The 26,142-nt window shown below is 37.7% G+C and overlaps 1 long non-coding RNA gene and 1 pseudogene across 2 annotated transcripts; both read right to left on the bottom strand.

Annotated features, from left to right (window-relative positions):
* Window positions 1–213: 213 nt before the first annotated feature.
* Window positions 214–22,586, bottom strand: LOC146751666 (uncharacterized; annotated as a pseudogene). The gene is made up of 20 exons (XR_014941282.1): window positions 22,482–22,586; window positions 22,151–22,289; window positions 20,647–20,846; window positions 19,235–19,283; window positions 18,412–18,552; window positions 17,648–17,759; window positions 17,121–17,192; window positions 16,512–16,658; window positions 14,545–14,704; window positions 7,178–7,365; window positions 6,599–6,737; window positions 5,747–5,869; window positions 5,286–5,346; window positions 4,911–5,036; window positions 4,508–4,647; window positions 3,156–3,311; window positions 2,037–2,227; window positions 1,458–1,596; window positions 914–1,036; window positions 214–513 (listed from the first exon to the last, which is right to left on the bottom strand). The product of XR_014941282.1 is annotated as an uncharacterized LOC146751666 (transcript).
* Window positions 22,587–22,726: 140 nt separating this feature from the next.
* LOC146751667 (uncharacterized) lies at window positions 22,727–24,771 on the bottom strand. The gene is made up of 3 exons (XR_014941276.1): window positions 24,683–24,771; window positions 24,392–24,475; window positions 22,727–22,807 (listed from the first exon to the last, which is right to left on the bottom strand). It is a non-coding gene; the product is annotated as an uncharacterized LOC146751667 (long non-coding RNA).
* Between the last annotated feature and the right edge of the window lie 1,371 nt (window positions 24,772–26,142).

Below are 26,142 nucleotides of genomic sequence, written 5' to 3' on the forward strand. Positions count from 1 at the left end.
AGTAAGAAACCTGAGACAGAACTACTGTCTGAGTATTGAGCCTAGCTTGGGATCCGGAAATGCTGTGAATTATCAGAAAAAGCTACAGATGTCCAGTCTGACTGTAGGATCATAAGCATCAAACTGACATCTGCTTATCTGAACTACTGAAAAAAATGAAATTTTAGTAATTAACAGAAATTCTGTTTCTGAAAAACAAAAATAAAAGCTGGTGCTTTTTTTGGTTAGTTGCACATGATGTCAATACGACAGTGTTCAAGAACAGAAGCACACCCAGAATACAAAGAGCAGGTACAGGAGTTTTACAGAATTTATGGGTAGCTAATCAGGTAGGAGGAAAGGAGAGCTGACCTTGCTTGAATCCTTTAAGGCAGATTGTCTCAGTTCTGCTATTTCTGTCTCTTTTTGTATGGCAATAGAAGCCAAAGTTTTGAGCTGTTCTTCCAAAGCTTCTACTAACTGATCTCTCTCCTCACGCCACTTTTGAAGATTATGGTCCTTTTCCTCCAGCTCCTATATTTCATGATGAAAGAAAAGCATACACAGTAGAAACAAGCAGAATTTTTAAGACAGCCTAGAATTAATAAGTTTTTCATATAGCATAAATAAGGACTCAAGCTGATAAAAAGAGTTTATGGTAAGACATTTCAATTAACATATCGTGATGTCACTCAACAAGATCAGGTTACATGCATGTATTACATATGTATTTACTATGCAGATTATTGTATTTAAAGCAATCTGCCAGTGCTCTGTAGTGACTAGTTATTTGAATATCTTTCATGGTCTACCACTAATTTCAGTTGGCCACTTTCATTTTGCTCCAATTTTTTTTTGTTTTTTTTGACCTTTTTCCTGTTGCTTGGAAAACCTGCATCATTCATTTAATAAAAATTAAGAGCAAGAAAAATACCTGCTTAAGTTGTTGGATATAGAAGTCTTTATAATCCAGCTCATCCTTAAACTGGTTATTAATCCTTTCAAGTTCTTCCATCTTGTTCCTGAGGGATTCCTCCACAGAACGCATCGAGGACACCTGTAATGTAAGCACAGCTCACAGTTAATTAAAAGACTTCTGTAATCCAACCTGGCCAAATACTTCTTTGTTAAATAAAGAGGAATTCACAACCAAGCGCTTAGTAGGAAAACGACAGCAAGTGCAAGGTTACCAAGGAAGACATGAATTCATTTTTAAGCTTCAATTTTCCACCCCAAGCACACCCAATAAACTTTCACACTAAGTACCTGCAAAATGGGTTTTAAGATATCTTCTTGTTTAATAATTAAATTTTAACTATTAACATCACTGAAGCTGAAATTGAAGAAAAAAAATATACATGCTTATATTAAAGAGCCTCTGGAAATTAGTCTATTTCTCTTCAAGTAAATAGCATTCTTCTTCCCAGTTATCAGCGTTTTTTCACAAGACTTAGGTTTTAGGCTTTGGAGTTACAAACCTCGCTTTGTACTTGCTGAATTTGTTTCTTGGCATCAGAATGTTTGTCTTTTAGATCTGCATACTCTTCTTCTTTCCTCTGCAAATCTTTTTTCAAATTCAGTACAAGGGCAGAACTCTCAGAAAGAATATTTTCTAGCCTTATGTTAAAAATAAAGACACAAAGAACATTACTGTTACAGGTCTCACGGAAACAGCAATTACAGCTTAATCCATGCCCTGCCTGTTGGTTTCTATTTGTAAATAGACTCTTAAATCTATCTAGACCAGTGACAAGATTTAAACAATTACTTTTGAATTTCAGCTTGCTTCTCATAATCAGATGCTGAAGCAATAAATTATTCAGATGCTATTCTGAGGGATGTACAACAAAACCACCAGAAATCCCCATATTATTCTTTATTTCCTTGTACACTCCTGTTTTCCCTTGGAACTCAAGTAGCATACCAAAGCATCCTAAAGTAGTAGTTTGGCCATTGATAAGCATGCAGATGCATTAAGTCGAAGGGATGTTCCCATTAACTATTTTTAACTCTAGTTCATTCTCAAAGGGCTCTAAGTTAACTCAGTGGTTACTTACGATTCTATACGTTGCACTTTCTCCTTTTCACTCTTTTCCTTTTCCCGAAGAGAATGTTTCATCTGCTCCAAGCTTTCATTTAAAGCCAAACTTTTGAGCTGTTCTTCCAAAGCTTCTACTAACTGATCTCTCTCCTCACGCCACTTTTGAAGATTACGGTCCTTTTCCTCCAGCTGGGCAACAAGTCTTTCCTAAATGAAGAACAGATGAACAGTGAACATCACCTACTACACACTGAACTGTTCTAACACTTCGGTAGTTAGCACCGTTTTACAGTCTTAGTAAATGTATGATCTCTTCAAGATCCACAGGAGCTCTAGAACTAGTTGCACTACAAACTTACAGAAGCAAAACCATGCTTCTATTAGACAACCTACATTACTCTCCTTGTGAAAAAATATTAGTATTATTTAACAACTTCAATTTGCTCATTTAATGATTACTAATGAGCTTTAGGAAAATAAAGTCACAAAGTGATAATCATACTAAGCTCCTCACATCCTTCTATGCTGCTTGCAGGTCCAGAAAGTCAGGACTAACTACTTCCAGATGTAAAAAAAGCTTTGCAGAATGTACAGATTCACATGTTTAAGAAGTTACATGACAAGAGCCCAGCAAACAGCTCAAGTAACTCAAGTGACTTTGTTATCAGTCACTATTTGGAAAGTGATAAAGGAGCAAAACTGTGGCCGTTTGACCGAGTATTTTTATTCAGTATCTGGAGAGAAGTTTGTGGGGTTTCTTTAGAAACTCAATTGCCTTTTCTTCCTTATAAAGGCTTAATGGACTTCTGCTTTGCAGAAAAGAGAACAAACAAAAGCTATTGTACAAAATACTTTCTTAGCCTCATTAAATAGTGATCTATTTTTCAACTGTAATTTTCTTATTGATGTCCCACATACGTGACATTTCATTATGCACTTATGAAAGATCTTTCTTTTTGTGGCCCCCCCATTCCTTCCTTTTCCAAATCAAGCAGTTCTCATATGGGCTTTGCCGCATAAGAAAGCAAGGGGACTTGGACAAGCTGCTCTTATGCACCCTTACTGTTAATACTTGGTATGTAGTTGTCTCCAAACTACAGGCACCAGACAACTCTGCCAGGACCTCATCACTTACAGTTTCTGCTTGTTGCTTTCCATAATGTTGTCGGTCCTCAGCAAATTGTTTCATTTCTTTGTTGCGAAGATTCTCAGCTTCTTTTATCTGATTTAGGAGCTCTTCTTTCTCCTCCAGCCACTTTTTTCTATCAGTTTGATACTTAGTCTCACTTTCCTATTTCAAAGAAACCAAAAATGAAATAGTGAGTCATTAAGGAATAAAAGTCTTAAAAGCCAGGTCATCATTAAATAGACTTGTTTCTGCAAGATAACAGAAACATTAGCAGTTTTTACTACAGAATATTCCCAAAGGCAGGTATTGGATAATCATTAGTTCTTTTCCATTAAAAAATAATCATTTCCAGTATTTCTTATTCAGACTGGAGAGCCCCCATAAAACATCTCTTTTTCTTTATAAATGTTCACACAAGCTTTACAGAACTTACACCAAAAGTCAGTATAAGAAAAACTCTTTTAACTTAAAAACTTCTAACACTTTACGCTGCCTTGCAGCAGTTGTAGAAAAACTTGCAGCTCCTTCAGGGTTGAAAGACAAAGAAAAGCAACACAGTTTACACTGTAGGAGTAGTCTCCTTTCCTATCAAACCTACTGGCAGACATTCTCATATATAGGACAGAGCACCTGAGAAACTGCTTGGAAAAAATAAATATCTTTTAACCAAGGAAAATTAGTAGACCCGCAGCCCAACAAAAAAGGCTTCCTGGTGATAAAGTTAGATGATGATTTTGATAGCTTATATTAGTTGCCCAAGCAACTAACAGAAAACAGTTTTGACAAATACACCGTAAATTACAATTTGCTTTGAGTTAGTATTCCTTTCTTGCAAACAGCAATTGTATAAGTATACTCTGCTTATAGCACATTGACGTGGTATAGAATGAAGCAATGAATGTTCAACTTTCCCCTCTTCTTGAAAAAGGGAATTGGCTCTGCGCATTAAAAAAAATATCATGAATAAGCTTACTCAAGGTGAAGGAGGAAAGAAGTTCAGAACCATTCCACTAACACAGTGGATGTAACCTATTGTATACTCACTTAGAAAACTCCCACTGCCAGCCCATTACTTTTATTTAAAAAAACAAACAAACAACAACAACAAAAAATAACATCAGATGGGATAAGACAACTAACTGTTCAGAGGCCAGCAAAAGAAGCACTGCTCATGGCAGCATAATGTAGGGAAGGCTACACTTCCTATACTATGGGGGCATCAGTGATGCCATTCTTAACGTACCACAAAAAAGCTGCACCTGGTCCCTACTGCATGTTGCACTGCAGCTTTTACAGGAAGTTTCTGTAATCAATATAACAGTTTACTTTATCAAGTTACAACTTTGAAGTTAAGTTACCTCCAGCTCTTTTTGCAGCTTTATTAATTCTGTACTGTTTTCATTCAAATTTGCCTCATCACTTTCGTTGTTCTTTTGCTGCCAGTCACCATTGCTCTGGTATTCCAGTTCACTGTATTTCTGTTTCCATGCAATCAGTTCTACTCAATACACAAAATGAGGTTAGATAGCATATCATTTCAAATATATATTTGAAATACCACACCAATGACTTTTTACTAAAGCCGCTTCAGTTTTATCTGCTACAGACATAAAGAAATAACAGAAGCCTTTAACTACAAGAGATTTGTTGTTTACTATGGAACGTTAATGCCTAAGTAACAGTCACATGAAAATGGAAGTGGCTATCACAGTACGTCTAAACCCCTTTTGCATCCTTGCTCCCGTTCCCTGGAAAGATTACCTGAAGCTAATTTTTCGTTCTCTTCTAACTGAGCTTGAAGTATTTCATCTTGTCCAAGACGCATTTCCACTTGTTCTTCTAATGTCATCCGCATAACTTCAATTATTCTATCCCTTGCACACAGATCTGAAGGTTTGAAAATTTACAGATGAACTCCCTACTAGCTCCCATTATTCTCAAATCAAGATTCTCCCATGACCAAAAGCTCTTTTAAAAGAAATAGAGCATCTCCATTGAAATATTTACATACAAATATATGCAGACATGTTTTAAAATCGAAACACAGAAGACTCAAAGTCATTAGCAATGTGACAACATTTACACGGATATTCCACACACACACACACACACACACACACACAAATAATGGCTGACCGTCACATAGTTGGTCATAGTCTTTGGAGATATCTTCCATCCTCTCAGTTTCCACCAGCTCCTATATTTCATGTTGAAAGAAAAGCATACACAGTAAAAACAAGCAGAATCTTTAAGACAGCCTAGAATTAATAAGTTTTTCATATAGCATAAATAAGGACTCAAGCTGATAAAAAGAGTTTATGGTAAGACATTTCAATTAACATATCGTGATGTCACTCAACAAGATCAGGTTACATGCATGTATTACATATGTATTTACTATGCAGATTATTGTATTTAAAGCAATCTGCCAGTGCTCTGTAGTGACTAGTTATTTGAATATCTTTCATGGTCTACCACTAATTTCAGTTGGCCACTTTCATTTTGCTCCAATTTTTTTTTGTTTTTTTTGACCTTTTTCCTGTTGCTTGGAAAACCTGCATCATTCATTTAATAAAAATTAAGAGCAAGAAAAATACCTGCTTAAGTTGTTGGATATAGAAGTCTTTATAATCCAGCTCATCCTTAAACTGGTTATTAATCCTTTCAAGTTCTTCCATCTTGTTCCTGAGGGATTCCTCCACAGAACGCATCGAGGACACCTGTAATGTAAGCACAGCTCACGGTTAATTAAAAGACTTCTGTAATCCAACCTGGCCAAATACTTCTTTGTTAAATAAAGAGGAATTCACAAACAAGTGCTGAGTACGAAAACGACAGCAAGTGCAAGGTTACCAAGGAAGACATGAATTCATTTTTAAGCTTCAATTTTCCACCCCAAGCACACCCAATAAACTTTCAGACTAAGTTCCTGCAAAATGGGTTTTAAGATATCTTCTTGTTTAATAATTAAATTTTAACTATTAACATCACTGAAGCTGAAATTGAAGAAAAAAAATATACATGCTTATATTAAAGAGCCTCTGGAAATTAGTCTATTTCTCTTCAAGTAAATAGCATTCTTCTTCCCAGTTATCAGCGTTTTTTCACAAGACTTAGGTTTTAGGCTTTGGAGTTACCACGGATACCAATGGCAAGTCACCAGTAACGTAGAGATAATAACAAGTCCCCTCCAGAGGCAGATTAGCTATACTCTTCACAAACCTTATTCCAGACTACCAACCAACTTTACTTTCCTCTGTTCATTATCTATGTGAAACCATGTTTTAACTTCTGGTCCCCTCTAGAGCTTCAATGGCAACTTTACCTAAGATTTGCTGCTAGCCACACTAGTGTGAAATTTCCAGCTTCATAGTTAAAGTTTGACAAGTTTTAACAGCAGAAAGCCAAGCATAATCTTACAGAAAAAAATATCTCAGTTGACTACAAACCTCGCTTTGTACTTGCTGAATTTGTTTCTTGGCATCAGAATGTTTGTCTTTTAGATCTGCATACTCTTCTTCTTTCCTCTGCAAATCTTTTTTCAAATTCAGTACAAGGGCAGAACTCTCAGAAAGAATATTTTCTAGCCTTATGTTAAAAATAAAGACACAAAGAACATTATTGTTACACATCTCATGGAAACAGCAATTACAGCTTAATCCATGCCCTGCCTGATGGTTTCTATTTGTAAATAGACTCTTAAATCTATCTAGACCAGTGACAAGATTTAAACAATTACTTTTGAATTTCAGCTTGCTTCTCATAATCAGATTCTGAAGCAATAAATTATTCAGATGCTATTCTGAGGGATGTACAACAAAACCACCAGAAATCCCCATATTATTCTTTATTTCCTTGCACACTCCTGTTTTCCCTTGGAACTCAAGTAGCATACCAAAGCATCCTAAAGTAGTAGTTTGGCCATTGATAAGCATGCAGATGCATTAAGTCGAAGGGATGTTCCCATTAACTATTTTTAACTCTAGTTCATTCTCAAAGGGCTCTAAGTTAACTCAGTGGTTACTTACGATTCTATACGTTGCACTTTCTCCATTTCACTCTTTTCCTTTTCCCAAAGAGAGTGTTTCATCTGCTCCAAGCTGTTTTTCAGCTGCAGAACTTCTTGAATCAGATTTGCTTCATTGCTACTTAACTCTTCAACCTTTTTGTCTGTATTTGCAGACCTCTCCTGCAGAGTTGCTGTAACTGTCTCTAGATTAACAATAATAGATTATTTTTCTTTAAGTAATTCATTGAGTTTTGACACATTGTCTTCCATTGTCTTGGAAGCCTCCAGGAGATATTCAAGCTCTCTTATTTTTACCTCACAGTTGGCAACTTCCTCCTGAAATTGTGCAATCACTCTCTGATCTTCTGCAGTCTTTTCTTCAAACTCCTGAGTTTTCTATTTGGTCATGTAACTGATTCACAAGATCATCTTCCTGACTAGTGTGAGTTGTAATCTCACATAGCTTCATTACAAGTTGACGATTATGATTTTCAGCATTATTCAGTCCCGCCTTTAGGTTTTCATTGTCTTGAAGCAGTGCTTTGATGTGCTGACTTTTTTGTGAGGAAACATCAACAATACTTCTGCATACTTCCCAAATCCTTTCAAGACTATAGTTAAAGGAGAGGTCCTGCACAAGATCTGAGATGGAAGAAGTCTGTGACTGAATGCATGCAGAACTAATTTGAGATGTCCCTGGCTCATCTTTTTCAGAGTCTGAGGAATCCTTTACACTGACAAAGTCAGTACCGATGGCGTGAAACTCTAAGTGACATTTGTATAATTCATCTAATTTGGTCCGCATTTCTTTTACTTGTGACACTTTATCAATTATACATTCTTTGGCAACTTCTATGTTGTTAGTTAGTTGGGCATTTTTGTCTTCTAGTGTCATATTTATAGATTTCTGTTCATCCAGTTCAGAAGCAATTCCCCGATAGTCAGCTTGACCCTGCAGAATTTGTTCACGGAGGACATCAGCTGTTTCTTCAGAAAAAGAAAGCTCAATACGCAGGCTTGTTACCTGCTTACTGAAATCTTCTTTTTTATTTTTTTCTCTTCTGCATTGTTCTTCAAGCACAGTTAAATGATGTTCCAAGATTTCAGTTCTTTCCCTCAGTGCTAGTACTTCCTTTCGGTACGCGGAGCACTTTTGTTTCATGTGTTCAATTGTCCTTTGCTCTACAGTGTTCTTTTTCTTTCTCTCATTTACAACTACTGTAAAACAAACAAACAAACAAACAAACAAAAAAAAGGGAAAAGGAATGTAGCTCAGATTGATTAAAATCATTATTACATAGCAGTTCACAACACCAAGTAGCAACTTCTAAGTGAAAAACTGTCATAATATGCAAGCCATACCCTCACATCACATAGTATTTGATACTAGTGAAGGAATTAAAAGTCCTCTGGACACGTATTCAGGTGCCTCAGATTTCTATACAGAATTAACAGCAAAAGGTTTTCAGTCTGGAAGAACACTTTTACCATGGCACTACTCAAACCTTCCACTCCACACCAGTAGAAAATATAATTAGATTTAAGAAACATGGGAACGAGATAGATAATTCACAGCTATATTCTTTCTATCTTCCCTGCTTCAGCAATCCCTATAAGGCAGCCAGGAATCACTCCATCTACATCTAAATGGTAGATAAACAGTTCTCTAAGAAATTTCATTCCAACTCACAGTCCTCTTACTTTCAAAAGAAAGATAAAACCCTGGACAAGTTGATCACTTAAGTGTTGATATCTGTCTCTCTTATTCAGTTGATCTCTAAACAAAATATGAGGATTCCTACTTCTGTCCACACTTACTCTTTTGCATATAAAGTTCACTCATAAAGTTGTACAAATTTGCAGATTCAAGTTTCCATAAATATTCCATTTTCTTGGGGCTGTTTTTTTCTTTAACTGGTGAGCAATTAGCTAAAATCACATGCATTTTCTTTCTATCAAAAGCAACTTCTGCTGTATTTCATCATTGCTTTAGAATCCAGTTATGTCCATTCCATAATATGCATACTTTAAGTATTAAAAAAAATAAATATAAGTCAAGACTTACTAGGGATTGGGTCACCACAACAATATATTCCATGGTGATTCTTGTACAGTCCTTTTATTACTACAACTACAGAAATGCAGAATTTTATAGCGCCCACGTTCAGCCTGCATTACATACAGATTCACATGTACTGCATGGAAACAGCCTCTTAACTCATCTAAGGAGTTTTATATACAGCCCTCAACTGATTTAAAAGTCATACTGAAGAAACAGCAGTGGCATATTCCACCCCAAACCAGGTTTTGGGTTTTGATTGCTGCTCCCAGCAACACTAGTGAGGGGAAAATGATTTATAAGTAATCTAAACACTTTATGCTGAAAACAACAAGCAAGCACTAAAGCAAGATAAATAAGACTAGGGAGAAGATGTTTAATGTTCAGTCTAGAAGCTCCTTACACAGGAAGTAGGGAAAAAGCATTATTACAGAGCATAGGAAACAAGACCTAAAAGCTCAGAGAATGGTGTAAATACCCTGAACTTGAAGCTGAGATAACCTAGCATCTCCTAAAACACTTTTGCTCGTGCTACTTATATAACTAATTCTACTAAAGAACCAGCACAACATACCTGTGCTCATTGTTCTACTGTGTATATTTAACATAGCTAAAGAATATATATTAAGCAGTTTTTGAAATTGGATGCTATTAATACTCACAAATAGAAGAAAATTTTAACATGATTGAATACTCAGTACTTCTTAACAGAAAACTTCATGCTGACATTGTGACTATCAGCTACCCATTTTAATTCCTATGTGGAGCATTGCTGTCATTAATTTTTAAATGAGAGCTTTGGTCATATGATTAGAACAAACCCACTACTATTTGGAGTATGGAGGAGTCCACATCCCTCCCTCAGTCTCTGGTAAGATGCTTATATGTGATGCCATTCAGTGGTCACATTAGGATTCAATATTTATGCCAAATAAAGGCAGCAGGGACAAATCATCCAAGAACAGCATCTCATCCAAAGAAGGCCTTGACTTTCTCCCTTGCACATATTTTGCAAGAGGAATACAAGAAAGGAAGGGAATACAGCTAAGTTTTAGATTTTCCCTTCTATATTGTATATGCCTTCCGTAATTCTAGGAACACTGATGCTCAGCTGTGCCCAGAAATGAAGTTAAATGCATCAGAGCTTATCCAAACCATTTTGCTCAAATATTGCCCATGAGCGAGCAATTAGCAGGTCGTCAACAATTTTGATAGTTGCTTCAGGAAAAACAAAACAAACAAACAAAAAAAAAGCACTTGAACAGCTGATGCTACTCAGAAGATCAGCAACAGCAGTTGAAACAATCCTAAAGAAACTGCTTTAAAACTATTACCAAATCTGCAAGTGCATCAACAGATGAGGAAAAAGCAGCAAAAAGGAAAAAAATAGTGCAAAAATCTTTTATTCTTAAGCATTCAAAAATGAACAGCATAGGACCTTCTGAAAAAGGGATATTTACATAACAGTTACTTCTATTTACAGTTTAACACAGTGGCTTTTCTCCTTATACCATAAGGTAACGTGCTTCACAGCCTTTTGCTTCCTATCCTGAATAGGAAGCAATTTATTGTTTTGGAAGACACCCTGTTCAAGGATGGAAGAAACTGTACCTTTCTTTGGAGGTGGCTCTTCCACAGTAGGCTTATCTTCATCAGTACTGTGCTTTCTTCCCACTTCCAACTCAGTTTTCTCTTGTTTCAGTGCTTTAACTGAAAGCACTGAAAATTGGCTGCTTTCAGTTCCTTTATTAGTGTTCTCTTCTGCCGGTTCTGCTTTAATGGTAGTTAAATGGTAGGTAGTCTTTTCCTGTATTGATAAAAGATCAGTTACATTGAAGCTTAACAAAAGGAGCACTTAACTCTCAGTAATCTTCTGTAGGCAAATATTTACACAAAACCATACAGCTAAAATATTTACCCGGTGACTCTATAGACATCAGTTACAAATTTCAATAGCAGACAGAACAAGTACACCTTCGATAATGACAAGTGCAATACTCGGTAGAGTATACAAGGGAAAGCAAGAGCCTAGCAGGTTACAAAGTAAAAGACTTGCACACAATCAAGAGTTTACCGGTTTATCAAAGAATTTCCTGTTTCCAAGAAGTCAACAAAATTACAAACATGGTCAAAGAGCAAATGGTCAGCTCTCATACAAGTTCATCACATCACACTTCTGCTAAGCTGCTAAAATCACTTTCATCGTGACAGATATAATCCAACCTTAAAGCTTAGTCAGCTCTGTCACGCATATTTTAGATTGTGTTCTTGACCACAAGTGAAGCTTCCTTACTTACAAGATGACGATTGTTAAGCCATGCTGGCACTGCCAAGGACTGATTATTCATCTTTAGTAACTTATGAAAAGAAAAGCCTCAGAAGTGTTCAGGCCACACAATCTCACAGATAGAGTTGGAGCCTTGTTCTTGGAAGAAGTAATAGGTGAGGACATGACTACTCATCACAGTCAGCTTTAATACCATGGAAATACTAAGTTGCAGTGATGCAGACAGTCAAAGACTAAGAAGGGTCAAGTTGCTAAGCTTACAAGGTTAGAGATCTGAGTGACAGAATTAACTATAAATGTTTTCAGAGCTTCTTCAGGCTACCAAACATCAAAAAATGAACAAAAACCACCAGAAGTGGTATGCACACATACTTAATCAAGCTAGTCTTCACATATTCAGTAGCTCGCGGTACATTAGTCAGGATAAAGTTTTATGGACTGCATAGAACGTGGAGATATCCTGACCATTCATACTCGTACTTCCAACTCTACTCAACATACTTTTACTGTTGCTCTTCCTCTGATGTAGGAGTGTGAGGCAGGAGTTAGTGGAACACACTGATATTTTTGTTGTTTGTGTTAACAACAACTACCTTCAGATAAATTTGAATTGTTTACAATTTCAAGCGAGTACCAGCTACATACAGAAAATCAGTTTTCCAAAAATGTGTTGATTACAAGCATAGAATTAGTGTTTTCCTTTTTTTGTATAAGGATACGGAGGTGTGTAAAACTCACATAATCTTTTACTTTTTCTTCTAAATGAGATTTTAAGTCTTGTAGCTCTGTAATAATGTCATCTTTCTGCACCACTATGTCCATTAGCTCTCGAATCCTTTCATTTGGTGCATCATTTTCTTGGAAATAAAAAATAAAAAAAATTCAGTCATCAGTTTCTAATGTAGTGTTAAGTAGCTGAATTAATGCATTAAAGGCAAATTCAGTTAAGCTAAGCTCGGTAAGAAATCTATTAATGGAGCCTACTGGAATAGCATTTTAAGCTACCACAAGTTGGTATTAAAACAATTTTACACAACATCTTCTTGATAAAGTTACCTCAGTTGCTTCTTTAAGTTGCTCAACAGACTCATCCAATTTAATCATCTGCATTTCAAAGTCTGTAACACACAGAAAAGGTTGTATTACATAAGTAGCCAATAGATAGTTTATTAAGTAATCAATTTTTCCAGATATTCTAACGTTTAGGTAGCTTTTGAACAGATTAATTAATTTGCATGTGGTCTTCACTTATTGGGAGTGATTCAAAAGTTTTCTATATTTCTTGGAACGAAAACATTGCATCAACAAGACATAAAGAAGAGTAGAGATTACAATATAAAAGTAAAAATCAAGATATAGACATTTAACCCCATACTTACGAAAGCGTAAAGCTGCTAGTTGCAGTTTAAAGGAGAGGGGGAAAAAAAGAAAAGAAATAACCAAAAACCGTGGAATTGCTGAACCTGAATATACACAAGGAACAAACAATCACTTATCTACAGGCTATGGTTCCAAAGGTAGAACATCTCCTCTAATTCCTACTCAAACTGGTTATTTCTCTTTTAGATTAATGAACTATTTCTGTCTTCTACCTTTCACATCGCATAACTCACCTTTGTTCTTCTGCATCAGCTCTTCTTCAGTTTTAAGTAGTTTGCTGTTTTTCTCTGTTAGCTCTTCTTTGGTCTCCATCAGTTCAAAGTTAGTTTTCTCCAGCTGCTTTTCAAACCAGCCAGTATCTTCCTTCGGGTCCCCCAGGGATACAATGGAACTATGTGCTGCCTCAGCTTGCTCTTTAATATCCATGACATCATAATGCACAGAATCAAGAATGCCCTCAGGATCAACACAGGTGTCAGGCACTATGCTATGTTCTCCACCCTGAAACGTAATTTATAATCAGTTAAAACTGGTGAATAGCTGACTACATAATAGCTGTTATTTCTACAGATAGTCTGGATAGCCACTATGAAGACAGCCATACAAGAAGTTTTTAATTTCAGCTTCAAAACCCACCTCACAAATTCACATACAACATGACAGTGATTCATATGGGGGGAAGATAAGTGGCATTCTAGTAACAGCTAATATATTTTATAGTATTTGATGTTTGGTCACTACTTAAACCAGTTTTCAAGAAAGTACAAAGGAGTTATTGCAGACTCCAATCCTGCTTTTAACCTCAAGAGTTTCACTAGGCAAACAATGTACAAGAACTGCCACTTCATGCAGCCATAGATTTCTGCTTTTTTTATGTTTTGAGTTTCCAGTTGCATTCAATGCAACTGATCATCATCTTTTCAGTTCTTTGTCCTGCAGCGCCACATCACCCTCATAGACTGCTCCCTCTACTTTCACACTTAACCTCTTTCAGATAAGGCCACAATCCAAGGGCACACATCCATCAATTGTGCTTCAAACACAAACTCTCAGCACTTCAAAGTTTTCCATCAAGACTGTAGCACTGATCTGACAGCTTAACTTCTTCAGTGTTATATCATAGCACTCACTCCTACTCATTCCGCTTAACCCCCACTTTCCCACTGAAGCATCTGATGGCCATAACACAGCTTTTCAAACTCTTTGCTGCTCCACTTCTTTTGTCAACACTTGAACTGGACAATATTCAAAATTACAACAGCAGCAACATATGTGGTAGCTGGATTTGCTTTCCTACATGGGATCATATTTTGAGAAGAGAGAAAAATTAAGTAAATAGCATAAAATCTCCTCCAGATGTAACAAGTTGCTTCTTGTTAGGTTGAATACTTTTCAGGAATGAGATTCTCAGAAGATGCTTCTGCCCTCACGCCCCAAAGAAACACAAAGACCCCAGTAGAGATTTTTAGAAAACTCTGTAGGAAAATTAAGCTCAACTAAAACACTAAATTAAAAAACCTGACTGCTGTATGGAGACAAACACCCAGATTCACTACAGATACTACACAAATAGATTCATATTCTTAGAAGAACAGAATTTTTTCTTTAAATGCAAATCATAAGTACTGATCAACAAAATAGACTACAACATACTCACTTTTTGTGCAATAGCTGAGAATCTTAGCACATTGAGTGTTTCTTCATAGGTTGAAGCACACTGGCTGATGTTTGCTAACATGTGTATCTTCCCTTTTCCACTGAAGAATCCCTGAAGAAAGTGTGTTAACTTACTTTCACGAAACGGTATGTGCTGCTGCACCCTTTGAAGACAAAAACCACAACAAATCCCATTAGCAGAAGTTAACAGCTTCATTTCAATGTGAGAGCTATCCAAGTGGAAGACAACACATTAATAACTGCACTAGTCTTTAAATCATTTTGAGTTGTGGGTTGTTTTGAATTTCATCTTTTTGCTAGTTTGCAGACAGGTTGTATGATTGTTCCAGCTACTATGCAGCCATTATCTTCTTAGACAACCCACGAGAACATTTAAAACAAAAAGTACATTCAACATCCAGCCTAAGATAGGTCATACAGCCTCACGTTAGCTTAAATTCTCTCTCACCTTTCTCTTTCCCTTACCACATCTGGCAAACTGACCTATCTACTTCTAAGAAAACAGTACCCAACAAAATCAGAGATAACCACTCTCTCAGTATATTGTCTCTAGGAAAGGACAATAGTAAATACTTTGGAAATAAAGAAGCATATACTTATCACAACATCTCTGGTGTTTCCTAAACCAAGGTTAAGCCACTGAATCAAACAGCTGGTGATGTACAGAAAATTAGGAGAGAACTCCTAAAGCGTGACTAAACACACTGTTCTCTAGTGAGGTTACCTGCTGGACTCTTTACAGCTACTGAATTCTGCCAACAGAGCTAAAAGCTTCACATAGCTACGCTCCTGTCACAACACACGTGACCCATAAGTAGCTTTAGTGCAGGAGTGGTAAATGAGTTCTTATTTTAAAGAAAATTACTATCAAAGTCATCACTACATTTCCCCCATATTGTTAAAATTTCAAGTGATCAGGACCAACAAATAAAACAGTTCTGAATAAATCAAAGCACTTTAAGCAGCAGCTAATTTTAAGGAATCCTTCTTCCCTAGAAAGGACAGACAGATAAGAGACTAATCCAGTAGCAAGGCCTATTTTCATCTACTTTTAAGCATAACAGAATTTGAATAGGCTACCAGGCACAGTGTGGCATTTCATGAACACAGAGCTCACCTAATCTTTGGGACAGAAAGACACCTTCAAATGAGAATCAGCAGAGAATTCTGCAATTATATCCAGCTGTGACTGTAAATAAATACTACATTGTTTAAAATACAGAAAGCTCTGTCTGCACTCATTTAGAGCACAACCTCAGACAGAAGTAGCAAGCAGGCTTTCTTCTCTCTGAATTTGGTTAGCTAGATCAGAAAGAATGATGAAGTTGCATCAAGGTTTGGAAAAATATATATATATATGTATATATGTAATTATATATATCTATATGTATATATGTAATTATATATATCTATATATAATTTTTCTTTTCCAAATTATATATATATAATATATATATTCTGACCATGTCTCTTGGCTAGGACAAAGCACAGCAATATCCCTGAGGAAAACTGTTACAGCAGAACTAAATGATAAATGCAACTAACTAACAAAGGAGGAAAAGGTCTAACATTTCACACATTTAAAGTGAAAATAGTGAAAACAAATTTTATAATCTGCCCCAGGACTTGTTTGAGAAGGCAAGGCCAGAAAAAAAAAAAACAAAAAAACCACAACGCTAATTTGCTTAAGTCTATGATAACACATTCAGAAATTTAGAACTAGAATGGTTTTATTTGAAAAAACAAACAAACAAACAAAAAACAACAACAAAATGAAGGCAAGTTTATAGATCACTTTCTTAGATCATTAAGTCTTCACACATCTGCAGAAGCCTACAGATAGTTTTCACTCATAACATAGTTTCGTACTCTGCACTTTAAACAATAGTTTAAACATTGTACATGATATCTGAAATCTACAACTAGTTTACAGTTTGTACAAGGACTTACTTTGACTGCTGACTGATCTTGAGTGCACTAATACACTTGCTTAGAGTTAGGAGAGATGCATTGATATTTCCACTCTCTTTCAGTCTGTCACCTTCATTGCACGTCTTGGTATTCCTTTCTGAACCAGCAAGATCACACAGTGATAATCTGAAGGCAGAAAAGGAAAATTAAGTTTTCTTGCCTTTGAATGTACATTGATTATTTATCATTTCCAACACAACCACTCCTCCTAGAGGAACAATTTCTTGAACCCTTTCATGCTTTTTAATGTTGCTTTCCTAGTGAAGTTGCACACTACTTCCTGCCAAACTCTTTTCCAACACAGCTTCCATTTTTCTGCCATATTCTTCCTTCTGAGGATTTACATTAGTTCAGAAGTTGAGTGAGAAGGATAAAGGAACACTGTGTGGAACAGTGGGCACAAGATATAGAACAGCATTACAACTTGATGGTTTAGTACTGCATAATGACAGGAAATGGGGAACCACCACTCATACAGGAGGCTGTATCAGGGAACCTAGTGTCCGTAGCCCAATATCAATACATCAATACTGAAAGTAACTGACAATTTCATCCTAAAAGAAGAAGGGAACTCTGCTCTGAACTTACTCATTGACTCGTGTCACTCGTGGCATTTCAAGGTCTCCGATTCTTAGTACCTTAATTGTAAATATACTGTGGCTAAAAGGAGAAATGAAGCAAGGTCAATAGCCAGAAATACACACATTTTCTAAAATCTGTAACATCTGTTCAAAACACTGCTGGATTTATTCCAGAACAATTCAATTAACAATAATTCTACTAGATGCATTAAACCTTTTAAAGACACATTCTTTCTTGGTTTATTTTGCTTTTCTTCCCCCTCATGAACCACCATTACTTACATGGAAGAAGGCTTAGTTGTTTTGTTGAGAGTTTTTTATAAAACACTTAGCTTTTGTATGCACTTATCTGCTTGAAGGACTAATCCTTCTAGTTTAAAGCACTAGAATCACAAACTGTCACAAAATTTCACATGGAACACCAGATATCAAGCCTTTTTAAAGCCTCTTCCCCGAAAAAAAGCCATAAACAATATTTTCATTCATCCCTCTTCCCCACACTATGTTACACCCAATGTTAGTGAAAGTTCCCACCTTCAGCTGGAGCAAGTATTTAGCTTTGTGCTTGCAAAACTCTGGTGTTTTTGTCCCAGTTTAAAAAGTCTGAAAGCTTCTTTAGAATCAGGAATCTGAACCCACTGCAAACCTTTCAAAAGAAGGAAAAGTGATTTTTGCAAGCTTCATTAGCAAAAGAGAAAGTGAACAAGAAATAAGGTATACAAACTAAGAACATTTAGTTAAGACAATAAAATACTTTATTAACTTTGCCTCAAACATACGACAAGCTGATGGCAGATAAGACTAGGATTCTTCCTCCCACAGAAAAGGGCAAGGTATAGTATAGCACAACAGTTTATCCTACCAGTATACTAAAGTATGCTCCATCCAAATTAAGCAAGCAGCCTTAGTACTGAAAGTACAAAAGCTAAGTTCTTAAACTACAGAAGCCCAAAGTTTGTATTCACTGGTGCAGAAGTCAATCTGAGAAGTTTTTTGTTTTAGCTTGTAGTTTTTATTGGGGATGGGTTATCTGGATTTTGTCTGCATTATAACGACTGTATGGCTCTCATTTTCAAGGATGATGAAGGCAGTGGAGTTCACACAGGCCTTATGGGCAAAGTACAGGAATAAGGAGAATACTGTTGAAGATGCAGATACGTACATGTAGCTTGTTGCCTTCGCATTCAAGCAGACACTTCTAGAGCTACACTGAACACATTTAAGAGTTTTCTATCTCAGAAGAAACATGTTACACTATTCCATGACAAGCTTGGCAGTTTGCAAAGTATTCTAGTTACCTTTTACGTAAGAATATCCCTTGATGTCTTGAGCAAGGCAAAGTGTCCTTTTTTTTCTGTCATTTGATAAAGGAGCCAGTAAATCATAAAAACATTCACTGTAAATCTCAAAAAATGAAACCCAGAGAACTTCACAAAATCATCTATAGATAATCTGCTAAGTTGGTCTGATCCTTCTGAGAGATTTTCTGCACCTGCAAAGTAGAAAATATTACAAGTCAATGTAGAGACAGCAAAACTAGCTGCATTTAAAAATAAGTAATAGTTAAGCTTACAGCTTAAAACTTTTCCCAGAACATAAACACAGAGAATCCCCACCTCTCATACAAACACCAAGTATGTGGAAGTCAAGACACTTGCCCTACACATTTGCAAAGACACGCCTGCTATAAAGCTTGCTTTTTCACTTCCAAAACCCAATCTAACATCTATAGTTGGGTTAGAATCAGAACTCTTCAGTCTTTACAATATAGAGAACTGAACTAGTAAGGACACTTCGTTCTGACTTTTTAGGGAAAAAAAAGTATTTAGTGAGTTCTTAAGTGCCCTAAAGGCCTGTCGGAAAACCACTAGGGATCTTATCACAAATCATACTCTTTTTCTTTGTTTTACTTTCACCTCATAAAACCAGGTTATGATAGATGTCCCAGTAGTCTCCTAGCCATTTTATTCCTTCTGTTTTCTGCCCAGATGTCCTGCCCATTATTCCGTTCTGTTACAAATAAAAGCTAAATAATCCTTTTATTATCAGCATTAGCCAAAAAAGCCAGTCGTTGACCTTACAGAAGCTTTTCTAATTGCTACTGTTTAATATAAAACATACCCTTAGAATCAGCTGGGGATTTGTCATTAGTGCTGTTGTGATGGTCTACCTACGAAAGAAAACAGAGACTTTAGGATTTATTATTGATGTACAGCACCAATACACCACTGGTTGCTTTTATTTATTTATTTATTTATTTATTTTAAAAGCAGCTGTATTGCTCTACCACAAAACAATACAGTACAGTTCCAAGGTGCCAACACAAAAATCCTGGCTACACATTTTGACTGGTTTCACCTTACTACTCATTTCTGACAATTCCTTTACTATAAGATCTGATGCACTTCAGCTTCCTGATTCAGAAAGAAAAAGAACAAATAGGGAGAGAATCCCCAACAGGAAAAGGAGTTATTTAATAAGATGATTTTCAATAGCCCATTTATAATCTGCATTTTACCCTTCATGAATCTTGGACTCCTGAAATATTTTTCTTATTGGGATTTTCTTAATTCAGGACTTCCATATCCTATGGCTTATTAGGTCAACTCTCAGAAAAGGAAGTTAAGGTAGAATACTCGATCACTTAATGTAGATAAGCAGCTTATTATTTCTTAACTCAGGCTATCAAAGTGTTACACAAATGAAGTTATGACTAAATTTTGTAAATATAATATTTTTAAGTAGTTTGGTCATAGAAAATACAGAATAGCTCCCAACATGTAGATCTCATGATGTTCATAGATGTATACTCAGTTCCCAGGCTTCAGGTTGTGTTGCTTTTTTATAGAGCACAAAAGTAGAAAGAAATTCTCATCTACTGAAAAGGAGGAATCTCACCTACCAGATACAGTATGCTTAGAAGTAAAACTTTTAACATAGAAGTTTTCATCTACATGACACTCACCCAGATCTGGCTTTGTATAGTCAGCAAAGCTTGTACCTACTTAGCTTATAAGGTCAAGTATTTTACCTAGGAACACGGTTCTTGAAACTAGAGGCACCTATATTGCACGATCGCATCTTAACTCTCTAATGGAGTAGGATGAGATCAGCATATAGCTGTCCACTGCATTTTCTTTCCACATACTCACTAAACCTAGAACAGTTTTACACATCTTTGGTTCATGTAGAAGACAGGTGTTGTTTTTCCCCGAAATACTTAAATATCATTGGAGCCAGACTTCATACTCAGCTGTGCTCTTGAAATAATTCAGAAGGAATTTTACTGCCACCTGCCTTTCACACTGTGAAGTCCACACTTAACCACCTCATCAGTAAGATCAAGTTAACATACTCCACAACTAAAATACCCCAGTGCGGTGTAGCACCACTAATAAGATGCTTCATTCTTTTTCAGCAGGAACAGAAAGACAAATAGAAAACTGTGTGTAAATACAGAACCCTCTTTCATTACAGAATGGAAAGGATAACACTGAACTATCACAAGATGCATGTACTCATCATTTCTTTATAAAGTAGTTTCCTACCTCTTTTGTCAGACGAAGCAACGAATTTTTAAGAGCAATTTCTTCTCTCACTTTGTCATTAGTCAGTTTTACGTAATCTCTCCACCGAATAGGTTTCAGATCCATTTTTGTGGATAGCCTTCCTCCAACAGTTTTAAACAACATATCCATCGTCCTTGGCAAAATACCAACATCATCTTCTGTCCCTGTAAGCAATACACAAAAGAAGGGCCAGGTTACTATTGTAAGCAACATATAAACATAAATGAAGACAAAGATAACTGATTCTAATCTCAAAGTATACACAAAGAACTTAGAGGCCAGTTACAGTCTGAAGCAATGTTTGCAGTGTTACTAGACTGTTCCCTGAAAAATACTGGCTTTAAGCAACAGCTCACATCCCATTCCCTAGACATTACAGGGCATCACTTTAAAACAGCCAGAATATTCTGCATAAGCTTAGCCTTAAGAAGAAAAAATAACCCACAGCAAACTCCCACATTTAACAGACGTGCAGATTTTCAACTGTTTACCAGGCTCCCTTCCCGCTCTGAAACAACCCTGAAATAACAACCAGAGTGATGTCTCTGCTACAACATTCCGTTCGTCCCACAAACCCTATTTAGAAATATCTACAAGTCTCATAAAAACTGTTAAAGTAACTCAGCTCCTTTCCCATTGCCTTTTCTTGGAGCACACAACTACCTCCACATCTTGCCTACTTCATGCCTTAGTTTTTCCACTGTCACTAAATACCAAGCGAGCTTCAGTGTTTTAAAGTCAGTCATGAACACAAGAGAGGACAATACGCAGAAGAATTTCTATAGTGCTGTATGGAAGGTGCATAGAAAGATAATTTTTGAACATACTACCCTGTTGATTCTTAATATTTAAGTCCTAAAAAGGTATTACTGTGGGAAAGTCTTCAGCTCCACGCATATAAAACTATTGGAAATACATAGTAACAGAACACTAAATAACAGAAATAAGGGGAATTTGTTTCCTGTGAACCCAATCGTTTCATTTGTTATGACAATATTAAACATAAAAAACAACTGCTCCCAGCCAGAAAGGAGATTGATGTATTATTTCTGTACTACTAAAGCTCAGGGAACACAATCTTCTATGCTGCTGTTATTACTAAAATCAGAAATTTGAAAAAAGATTGAAATACCTTGATCAAATGTTTCAGAATGTTTAATTTCTGCCTACAATAAATCAAACAAACTCAGACATACTTTGCCTTCAAATAAAGAACAGCATTTAAGATGCACGCATTTATAGTAGGAACAAAAACCAAAGTTACTGTAGTGTATGCTGTCTTACACACTTGTAAATTTAGTAATATTTGTTATGGAAGAAGACGACTTTTCAAGGCTACTAGTATTCAAAAGAAGGCAACGTACAAGGCCTGTTGAGTAACTAGGTAAGAAGTCATAACATCTCTCTCTTCTAGAAGTAGTTCTCACTTTAAGAAATTAATTCAAGGAAAAAGCATTTCTGCTCATACCTTGGAATGTGTAAGTTTTCCCAGCATTTGTAACGCCATACGTAAAAACAAGGCAATTACATCCTTCTAAGAACTCTTTCACTGGTTGCTTCACAGTACCTTCAAAGAATTCTTCTTGAGTTGCTTCAGGTCCAAACACCTGAAAGTTACCAAGAAGCTGGTTAATCTCTTTATTTTGTTTAAGCAATATTTAGGTACTTGTAAGGAGTCAGATACACGTTGATAATTCTAAAGACAGTTAAGGAAAACTTGTTTGCTTTATATGAAGTAACAGAAGACAAGCAACTTTTTCCATAAATAACTTAAAATCATTTAAAGACAATTAATTTACCTGTGAAAAGGTGAACTTCTGTGTTGCCTGTCCTAAAGTTTTATCTCTCATTCTTCCCAATGAGCTCTTAGGGGACTTCAGTATAATGCTTGTTGAGTCCTCAAGTGAAACACATCCCTATTACAAGGAAGCACAAGTAATGCAGGCATGAAAAAAGTTTTAAAAGGTCATCTTACAGGAAAGAAAACATATATACTTTAAGGGTTGTTTTTTTGTTTATGATTAAATAAATGCCTTACCTGTGACCCACTTGCTCTCTCCCGTGCCGTAAAGGGTTTAATACGCAGGCAAACTTGTATGTGTCCCCTAGGCTCCAAACTAGACCTCTAAAATTAAAGAGCTGGAAGTTAGAAATCTGACTAGATCCTCTGTTTGATGATTAGCACATTAAAGCAGCATTATTTTCATCATCCTATTGTAACAGACTCATTTGTTAACACAGGAAGTAATAATATTTTACTGTTTTCACAAGTGCTTTGGACCCTGCTAAACTTCTTAGTCAGAGCCTAGAATTTCAGAACAAGTACTACTGCAACACACTCCTGTACTGCATTCAGGCCAACTATAAACAAAAGTACTCCATTATTGTGCTTCTGAGACAATGTTAGCTTCATCCACTGATACCGGTGCTCCTCATAAGGTATCAAAGCAACACCACACATCTTGGTCTAGTCTATGCACAGTCTAAAAGCATAGTGAAGATGATTTTCATCTTCTCTGTAAGATTCTAATGCTTCTTATAAAGAAAAGAATTAAGTTTATTTTTTTTTGGAGAAAAAAGCTGCCTTTGTGGTCCTTAGGGCCCCTTTTTGTCACCTGTTGGACACAGCAAGAGAGCTTTTCTTGTACAAATCTATGCCCTGTGTACCTTTCTCGATCCCAAAACCTAGAGTTGTGGTGCAGACACTGGATGCTGACCAGAGCAGTAAAAGAACAGAAGAGGGGAAAAGCAGATACAGGTAAGACACCTAAAAGAAAGAAAAAGAGCAGAAGAGAAGGAAGGATACGGTTAAGAACAAAGGACAGAAGATGGAAAGTGCTATAGAGGATTGGACTGGACATGAGCAGATCAGAGCTACACCAAGGTGTGGCTTCTTCCTGTGTCCCTGTCCACCACTGGCAACATCCCCCAATGACAGGGATGCTGCTGCCCCAGCAGCTGATGGGGTTGTGGTCTGGGGTTATGCTCTATGCAGAGCCTCCACAACCTGCTACAGACCCCCAGTTCCCTGACACTTCTTTTTTTTCCAGGTGCCTGCACACAAGGAACAGGTGTTCCCCATGCCCTGCATGCTGGTAATTAGTGTGGGCAATTACTGTGTGGGAATTGGGGGAGGGAAATTCAGGGGTGGGATAGTGAGGATGAATTGGAGGGGGCTGGGAAATTGTTTGGGTGGGACTGTAGAGATCAGGCATGACTGTTAGGATGGGGGATATTTGGTTGGAAATACTGTCATTTCTATTACTCATTGCTTTGTATGATAAGTTATTAAATGCTTTATGTTCCCTCTCCTACATCTTGCTTGCAGTCATTTGTGCAGTGACAAAGGTCCTCAGCTCTACATGCCCCTCCAGGGCAGGATGGAGCACCACAGATGACAGTGTTCCACAGCTGCCACCAGCAGCCCCAGCTCGTCCCTCCACACCTGAGGTGTGAGTGGCTGTGAGAGGAATGTCTCTGTGGAAGTGCAGCTCATTCCTCCCCTCTGATGGGGGCAGAAGGCATCTGCATTTCCCTCATGGCTCTTATTTCCTGTGTTACTGTGGGAAATGAGCTCAGCCACTGTGCCTCCCTACTATGGCAAGCTCTGCAGCTCTGCCACTGTCTTTATACTCAGCTGTTCCTGTGTGTAATGCTCCACACTTGGACCCTGCAGAGCCCAAAGGCCTCCTTGGCTGCTGTTACTCACCTGGACATTGAGGGTGCTGTGTCTCCAGTCTGTACCTGCTTCCAGGTGTCACTTGCAAGACACTGCGATTCCACCTGGTTGGAACTGCAGTCAACAAACACAAATGTGAAAGAAATAAGAAAGGATTCTTTCATTTCACAGGCTTTCATCTCCATTGAAAGATGTTCTGCTGTGCAGCACAGCTGGGAGCATTTCATATGTGCAAAAAAGGGGGATAGGCCCTGGCTGTGCCGGGCCCCCTTCCGGCCCAGGCCCCAAAGCAGCCCCGACTGTGCTGGGTTCCCCTCTCACCTGGGCCCTGCAGTGGCCTCAGCTGTGCCTGGTCCCCCTCTGCTCTGGGCCCTGAGCTGGCCCCAGCTGTGCCTGGTCCTCCTCCATCCTGGGCCCCAAGGCCCTGCCTCTGCCTGCTCCCCCTCTGCTCTGGGCCCTGAGCTGGCCCTAACTGTGCCAGGCCCCCCTCTGGCACAGGCCCTGCCTCAAGCCCCGCCCCCTGTGGGCAGCAGTGCTAGTGCCTGTTGGTTTTGCTCTCTTCCCTCTTCTTTCCCTGTTCTCTTCACAAATGCTTTCAGATCCCCCAGGATGACGTGCACTGACACTGCTGCCTTCTTCCTGCACAAACGTTCTGGGCAGCTCAGCTTTTTCTACAGAGCAGCGTGCCTTTGGAAGTGCTTGGAGGATGGGAGGATGTAAACTAACAGCAAGAGAACACTGAGCTCTTCTGGGTCTTCCTAGACATGGCAAAGAGACAGGAGAATGTGCTCAGGCTCGAGTGGTTGCTTGTATGCAGAAATCACAGTTGTCAACATCTGTGCTGTTTTGCTGTAGGCAGTAGTGTGTGACAAGAAGCCTACAATTACCAATTTAGTGAACGTAATTAATTGTAACAGTTCCCCTTTCTTCTTCCCTCGACACTTGGGTTATGGAGTTCTCCTATGCTATGTGCCGGTGTAATACCTCTGAGCCACAGCACTGTTGCGTTTAGCAAAGCTCATGGCAACAGGCTTTGGCCAACCTCAGAGCTACGTAGATGATGAGAAGATATCCAATGATAGGAGGGAAAATGAACAAGCTCCAAGGTAAGTGTTGTTTTTTCCTTCTAGTCAGCACGCCATCGCTAAATCTTCCATGCTGTGACTTTTATCGTGACAGTGATGATCCCTTAACCTCACACCTTTAGCACAGCACTTTCTGTGGAGATTCCCACCAGTGACAAAGTATTAGTGCCGCTTTTCTGCCTGTTTCTTTTTTGTCTGTATTTTCCAGAATGTGGGTATTTCTTTCATTGCCCACAAACACTGCCCAGTGCAGGAGGAGGCAGGGACAAGAGTCAGGAGCAAGGGCAGAATAGTTTCTCTGTTAGTGAATGGAATGCCAGTGTTTTCTGCATATGGACTTGCCATAGTGCTTCTTACAAGGCCTAACAGTGGGATGAAATGTGCCCTGAAGCAGGTGTGCTTTTTAGGAAGGCAAAAGAGAAATGCAGATAATGCTAAGGGAGGCCAGTAAGATGATCAGAGGGCTGGAGCACCTTTCCTATGAGAACAGGTTGAGGGAACTGGGCTTGTTGTGCTTGGAAAAGAGAAGGCTCCAGGGAAACCTCACTGTGGCCTTCTAGTATTTGAAAGGAGTGTATAAACAGGCAGGGGAATGGCTGTTTACAAGGGTGGATAGTGATAGGACAAGGGGGAATGTTTTTAAAGTGATACGGGGACGTTTAGGTTGGATATTAGGTTGATGTTTTTCACACAGAG

Source organism: Coturnix japonica, unplaced genomic scaffold, assembly GCF_054131305.1.
Source record: "Coturnix japonica strain WE unplaced genomic scaffold, WE-NBRP24 Scf069, whole genome shotgun sequence".
Classification (NCBI taxonomy): domain Eukaryota; kingdom Metazoa; phylum Chordata; class Aves; order Galliformes; family Phasianidae; genus Coturnix; species Coturnix japonica.